Source organism: Alosa alosa, chromosome 2 (assembly GCF_017589495.1).
Source record: "Alosa alosa isolate M-15738 ecotype Scorff River chromosome 2, AALO_Geno_1.1, whole genome shotgun sequence".
NCBI lineage: Eukaryota > Metazoa > Chordata > Actinopteri > Clupeiformes > Clupeidae > Alosa > Alosa alosa.
Genome location: NC_063190.1, coordinates 22426508 through 22434305, shown reverse-complemented (window position 1 = coordinate 22434305; position 7798 = coordinate 22426508). Strand labels below are relative to the sequence as shown.

Genomic DNA, 7798 nt, shown 5'->3' with positions numbered 1-7798 from the left:
CATCACATTGGCCAAATCCAACCCCTAATCTTGACCTATTGTAGTTAACAGCGTGTCAACAGATCGTTCATAGTCTGTGGGTGGAACACGACATCTGAACAGACCCAACACAAAGAGATATATATGCAAACGCACACTCACTCACATACAACACAAACAAACAAACAAACACACACACACAGAGTGTTTGCCTGGAGGGTTGTGTTGCATGGCTTGAGGCATACAGGAGCAGACACAACACTCGATGACACATCTTCGCCATTAAGTGCAGTGAGATGTGAGGAGGGCCTCCCACGCCGCCATATCCCTGTAGGTTGCGACTTCTGACAATTTACATTTTATTTGGAGCCGCATGTTATCAACCCCTCTCCCCGCAGGTCTACAGATGAAGTCACGACTCACGCTGTCTGCTGTTCCACACCGCTCACCTGGTGGTGCGAAGTCAATTGAAGCACTACGCGGAAGATGATGAAGTGTTTGTTTGCCCTCTGTGATGTTTGCTTATGTTCTGCAATAGTTCACCTTGACATTGGTTTATATTACATTACATTACATTTAGCAGACACTTCTTGACCAAAGTGACTTACATATGTCAGCTATATTACAAGGGATCACATTGTCCCCGGAGCAACTTGGGGTTAAGTGCCTTGCTCAAGGGCACAACGGTGGAAGCCGGGAATTGAACCGACAACTTTCAGGCTACTGCACGCTAGCCCAGCTCCTTAACCACTACACTACCACCGCCCGCAGATGATGTCTTCTGATAGACAAATAAAGGCAAATCCCAACTGTTTGCTCTCAGATATTGACAATGAATTCTTTACACTGATTTCATCCAGTTGCTTGCATGTGGTGGTTCTAATTAATTCAGTGTTTTTTCCTGTGATGAAGGATTCCTATCCAGCGATTTGTCACTCCAGTGCTATTATAGGAGGGACAGGAAAAAGACTCAAACAGGAAGGAGATGCGGAGGAGGATGAAGTGTGGCATGCGAGACGGGGGACCAGCAGAAGAAAAAGAAGAAAAAGATAAAGCAGCAGCAACAGCAACAACAACAACAACAATTTGCATTTATAAAGTGCTTTATCAAGGCACTTAAAGTGATTTACAGTGAAAGGGGAACCTCACTGCCTGTACTAGATGAGGAGACAAAAGTCTGGGACACTCAAAAACTTACCATGGAATCATTGTCAATATGTCCATATGACTCAGAGGTTGATATGCAAATGTTTTCAGACTGAAGTTTTAAACTAAATCCTTGAAATCCTCACTCAATATGTAAAGCACATAACATGTTTGCTGAGTACAATGGTATTTTTTTTTTTTTATCAAGATAGGATAAGATTGTGGAAAGAATCCTATTTTTCTTGATCTTTGTCTGACTCTAAATGTCAGTGTGAGGTATATGCTGCTGTAAGTAAATAGCCAGTTAAGGCCATATAGATAGTCATGGCAATGAGGGGCTTGTTTTCCTGTTGCCTAGACTTCCCATCAACCCACATCTGAATTCTGAATGTGTTTGGTGCCCTCTAGAGGACCACATGGGGACAGCACATCCATGAGGCATAACCTCACTAAAATTATGTACCTTTGACAGTAATGCAGTAGGAGCTAGATTTCACAACATTTAAAAGTTTGGATGTATTCTTCATCTTTTGGCTCTGAGGTTTTGAGATCATGGTTATTGACCACTCAATGTGATTTAGTGAACTGGACCAATACATAGCCTATCCCATTGTGCTTTGTTGCCATGCTTAAATGTCACCATGCATTTGTGTGGGCTTGTCACAATTACGGTTCACGAGTGTCTGCGTGGGTGTATCCTTGACAGCACATGAGCTCATATAGGGAGTAAGGAGCACAGATAGCAGCATTCAGTTTCACTCTGTCCGATTAGACTCAGCACACTGAAACACACCTACGGAGCCTTCCTCCACATCTGATAAGATAATCAGGTACTCGATGAAGTATGTATAAGGGACAACGATTTAAAAAGAGAGAAGCTATTTTCAGGCCCAGAATTTTTCTTAAATACAAAAAGAGTGAACCAAAAAGTAAATGAATAATTTAGGTTGGAGAATGCCAAACTTCAACTTACAAATACATTTGTTTGGTGGAGATTGGGTGGAAAAAATGCAGTCTGACTACTACGAAGGCATGCAAAACCTGACAAGAAGCCTTTGATATCAGGCTTTCTAGCATGCTAAATCATGTCTGGCCATATGTAGGTGGTGATTTCATGCTGTAAAGCAACTACAGAACTACATATTAATGCAGCCTATAGTGGCAGGTGCATTTATCTGTCTTTCACATGATCATACGAAAAACTGAAGTGGTAAGCTATAAACACAAACTTAAAAAATTGGAAAATTATTGCTGTTTTCTTTGAGTAAATACAAGTTTACATTGTATTGCAGAATGCATTTATTAAAGGCACATTTTAACTGATACATGGCTAAAGTTTTTCTCTCAAACAGACAGAAGTTTGTAAAGGAGCTATTTCTCACAAAAGAAAAAAAAAACTCAATAAGTTCATAATTTGAGGACTTGAAGGCGAGATAAATTATTACAGAAAGAAAACTTTGTGAATACCATCTGTCTCAACATCCTGACTGAGTCAGCGCAAACTCTACTTAACATATTTGCCTATTCTGCAAAATATCCTTTTGTGATTGTCTTTGTGGTTTCAGATATTATTACTATGATATGGTGAAATGCTGTGTCATTCCCTCGCTGAGTATAGCAGTCAACACTGGTGCATTGAATAGACGTCTCAGTTAGATGTAGGATTAAATGATAATATATTTCAGTATGATCAAGAATGTTTTCCACATGATCCGTTGCAAAGGGAATCATTTAGATCTGTAAAATTATGTAGATCTGCAGTTTGCACTTGGGCCTAAAAGTGCAATATACAATTCGACACGATTTAATATGGTCAAAGTTTATATGCATTCATAATTACTGCATCATGACTCCCTAATGCTGATATGAACCCTTCAGCCTTTAACCTTGTATAGCAATCATTAACACGCTCTTCAAAAGGTATTTTTACTATGCTATTATAAACTGTCTTCTTTTCCTCCTTTGGAGGGTGTATAGAGTTCAGAGTCTCACACTCTGCACTGCAAGGTTTCATCTTTGCTCATTCCTGCAATTGAAAGATAGCACCTGATCTTATGATAGAGACACAGTTAGTTAGAGCAAGTTAAGTATTACTGAGATTGTTTGTACATTTGTGAAACAAAAGAGATGTCTCCAAGTCATACACATACTGACAAAAATGGTAATTTCTCTTGTCAAAAAGACATAATCTATATGTGAATGAATGAATATTCAGTGGAAGAATGCTCTAACTGAAAGATGGTATGTTCATTTGATAGAATAACCCTTGTGTCCTTATCTACAAGTGGGGCCCACCCATCTTTCCTTCCTTTCTGAGAAAACAGACACTAAAAGGAAGGTAAAACTACCTGACCTGTCAACTTAGTGCAACCAGACTCAGTGTTGAACAGTTATTAATGCACTCTTTTTTCATTATTTACATTACATTACATGCTGTTTTCCTTGAAAGGGTTAGACAGGATACAACATATTTCACTCATTCTGTTTTTTATTGGGGGTTGATCTAGCTCAGTGTTTCTCAAACTTTTTCAGACCAAGGACCACTTAACCAAAAAAAAGAAATTCACGGACCACCTAGCTAAAAAAAAAAAAGAGTAGACTTACTTTAACAGTATATTACACAATAGACCTACTCAATGAACCACCTTGCTTATTGTCTTAACTGTTTGGATTTACATACAAGTTGGTTCAATATTGCAAACCACTCGTCTATATTATATTTTATCATGTCTGCTCGCGGACCACTTGGGGTAGCTTGCGGACCACCAGTGGTCTCCGGACCACACTTTGAGAAACACTGATCTAGCTTGATGTGTATGTAACAGGTCATGTTTGAATGTATATTGCATGTATATTGGATGAAAAAATATCCTCTCCCACCCAATGAAACCAGTTAAAGCATTCTATAACTAATTGGTTTCTAAGTGCATTCATGTCCAGGTTAAAGATAACGGCATTTTCATAAGACACTACATGCAGTAAGCTTTTGCCATTTCCTTTGATTAATAACAAAGACATATGTATGTCTTTAGATCAAATGAACCCCTGGACTGTTCTCTCTTTTATCATCATCATTTTATCACATTGTAAAACATAATTTTATCCAGTCAGCCATTTCCTCAAGCCATAAATGATGTGTGCCAAAAAAAAAAATCTGCTTGTTCACATCCAGCTCCTGAACATTAAGCTTAATCAACATTACTTGTTAAACTAGAAACTTTGAGTCTGGATACACATTATTTTATTGTGTCAATTCAGACATTTTCATCACAAACTTCTTCAAACCGACATCAACGCAGTGCACATAATATATGTGATTACTGAAACAGAGGTCAGGCCATGGGGGTGTATACAAGCACACCAACCTCCACCAACAACTGCCACATCTTGTTTTTTAATGTTTTTTTAAGGAAGCCAATGGGAGACAGAGAGAGAGAGAGAGAAAGAGAGAAAGAGAGATGGGGAGGGATGGGGTGGTGGGTCAGATTCAGATTCAAACCTGGGTTCCCATGTCCACTTCGATACAAATATAGTACAGATGCTGCAGCCTCTTGTGCCACAGCTCCCTCAACCACAACATCATTTTAACCCAATGCAGAATTCCCAGACAATGTGCAGTAGCACATCCCTCAACATTCTGATTCTTTGGATCACAGGGCATCGTGATGCAGCTGAACAGGTGCCTCACTGCTGAGACACTTGCATGCATTAAACAAGAGTTTCATGGACACAGACCAGGCTGTGAAAGCATTTGAATAGAGTTGCATAATTAATCTGAATTATGTGATCAGGGTCAGGACTCAGTCAGGATGTAAAATACATGTTTATTTATCTTCTTTCATGTTCTGTTTGGTAGTATATAGTGATCTATGTCCAGTATTAGATTCCTGTGTTGGTCTGTGTTAATACAGGATGTTGTATTGAGGGGCAGGGCTTTGGGTCTGTTAAATATTGACGTGATGTGTAATAATTAACCAGGCTCTAACTCCCGATCACTCTTATACGGCCCTCTCCGGCTCTGACATTGCACTGCTGCCTGCCGCACCCTCTACTGCACCTTAACTTCTAGTGTTCGACTCTTCTCTCCTATTCCCTTCTCTCTTCTACTCTGAATCTGCTTTGCACTGCTTGTCTTCTCTCTCTCTCTCACACACACACACACTCTCTCTTTCTATCTGTCTTTCTCTCTCAGTCTCTGTCCTGCAATGCCAACCAATCCAATCAACAATGCAAGAGCCCCAGATTGGCCAGCCTCTGCTGGAAGGTGAGTAAAACTTACAGATTTTATACAGATATTAGGGGTGAAAAAGTAGCATTCCTACTAAAACTACACAGAGCTAACCAACATAATGGAAATGGTTCTTTCAAATAATGTGCAGGTGTAGTGAAAAGGGAAGGCCTTGGTATGAGTCAGGGAAGAAGGCAGGGCGAACAGAGAAGTCAGGAAATTAAAGTGTAGGCCATTGTTTGAGAGTGTGGTAACGATTGATCGGCAAGCAGCTACTCAAACATGTCCACCATTATGCCTAATCTTTATGGCTCCTTGTATTAATAACTGACAGATAACCAGTTACATGGTCATACAAGTCGGTGGCGAAAAAACAAAACAATCTTATAAAGTCAGTGCTGGGGAAAAAAATCTATCTTGTCAAATATCCTCCAATCTTGGGTGTAAATATTTGGAATGTTTATTTATCAGGAGATGAACAGACGAGTAAATGAAAATATTACTTTTGGTAATTGCGCTATATAATAAACTCTGCACTATTCTGCATTATTGTCTGGATTGCTGCAGAATATTTATCCAGAACAGTTATTCTCTACCCCTCTGTACATACCAAGAAGATTGGTCAGATGACTAAGGCCAGGCACTTAGAGAACAGTGTGCATGGTACGAGACAGAAACAAAAGCATAAATGCCTCTCCTTCCTTAATTGCTTTATAGTTTTGTTTTTCCAAAGGTTGTAAGAGGGAGCGGAGGGCTAGCTTGACCTCAAAGTCTAGAAAGTATCATAGATAGGGAAACTTTTCTACTGAAGACAGTGGAACTAACTGATAATGTAAGCAGTAAAATAATGACTGCAGATTCTGTAATCAAGATGTAAGTAACATTATTAGGACTAAATTGGTAGACAAATACTGATAGTAAAAATTACCCAGATGAGATAGGAGAAATGATCAGAGAAACAAACCAACTAAGAAAAGAGACATATTTCAAAACTGCAGAAAAGGCAAAGACCAAACGCCATCATGACTGACACACCCATTTCAGTCAATCGGCACATTCACATTCTGAGTTGTATCCCTCTGTTGACATCCATCATAAAAGTCCTGTTATCAAGATAGGCCTTGGCACTTTGGCCACTCTGCTGGAGGCTTGGGCCGCACGATGTCTTCAATGGCCTGTCATAAAGATGGGGGAGTGAAAAAAAGAGGGCAAAGTCGATTTCTATCACAGGTTCTCTCACGTGTACACTGTACTGCATGGCAGTCTCTAAGTCCAAGTCCTGACTTAACCTTTTTTCTTCTCTTTCATTCTTTTGTTGCAGACAACCTGTGTCAGACGTTTCCTGACACCTTGTTTGAGGCATCCTGTTTATAGCCCAGTGTAAACTGGTGTATGTGAGTGCAGATGAACACTGCAAGCCTACTACTGACCATGAATCTGAGCAGAGGTAAGAGCGCTAGTGGACATTCCCTCCATCCCTGCTGTCATGTTGTGCTGCCGTGCCGGTTGGAAGAAAACCCAGTACTTGCTGCTTGTAACAGCAACTCCATGTGGAAGTTGCCATAGTTCCAGTGGAGATGCTGTTACCTGCAGCGAGTTCACCTATGGCCTACTCAGGTGGATCAATGAATGAGGAAACACCTTAAACATTCCTACACTTTAAATAACATTATGCCTAATAAATTCCATTTTCTTTTTCAAAGCAACAGTAAAGTTATAACAAAGAGAATGGGACACAGGGTGATGACCTATGAATTGACAGCCAGTGTTTGCTGTTTGACTGCCTGTCAGTTCTGTAGGCCACTGTTCTGTTTGCCTTACTGAACACACACAGAGTCGGTCGCAAAAACAGACTTACACGGATTTAAGGGAAGTGAAGAGATCAAAAGATGTTTAGTTTGTAGTCTGCCAAAGATAATTACATAACATCTCTAATATGAATTAATAATTGTAATATACTTTTAATGTAATTATATCTTGTGTTTATAGTACATTGTCTGCATTACTTCACTGTTCATTTATTTATTGTGTGTAGAAATGTAATAAAAAAGACAAGCAATAAACTACATTGGTCTGAAGAACTTTTGTGTCTGGGTGCATTTATAAAAACAAAAACATAAATAATATACTACAATTTCCATACTTTCCATTATAGCTTGAAAGTGTAATTGAAGAAGTCCAATAAATGAATTATCTAGACCTAGCATAAACATTTAATGCTAAGATTCATCATAATTAACACATTCTGCCACAAAGTGGGGTTGTTGTCAGGTAAAATAGAAAAGCAGTACATATGTCAAAGGTAGACTCAGCATTTTCATTGAAAGTCAGTATGTTGGCACTCTGTAACACTAACACCCCTTATTTGATGAATTAGTTGGCTAATTATTATTTATCAAGTCATTCTAACTAGTCATGACCACAGATTAATGAAAGATGCATTAA

The 7798-nt window shown here is 39.2% G+C and overlaps 1 long non-coding RNA gene across 1 annotated transcript; it reads left to right on the top strand.

The window, feature by feature from the left end:
* Window positions 1-5176: 5176 nt before the first annotated feature.
* LOC125291031 lies at window positions 5177-7434 on the top strand. Its single transcript, XR_007192906.1, has 2 exons — window positions 5177-5389; window positions 6675-7434. It is a non-coding gene; the product is annotated as an uncharacterized LOC125291031 (long non-coding RNA).
* Window positions 7435-7798: the final 364 nt, after the last annotated feature.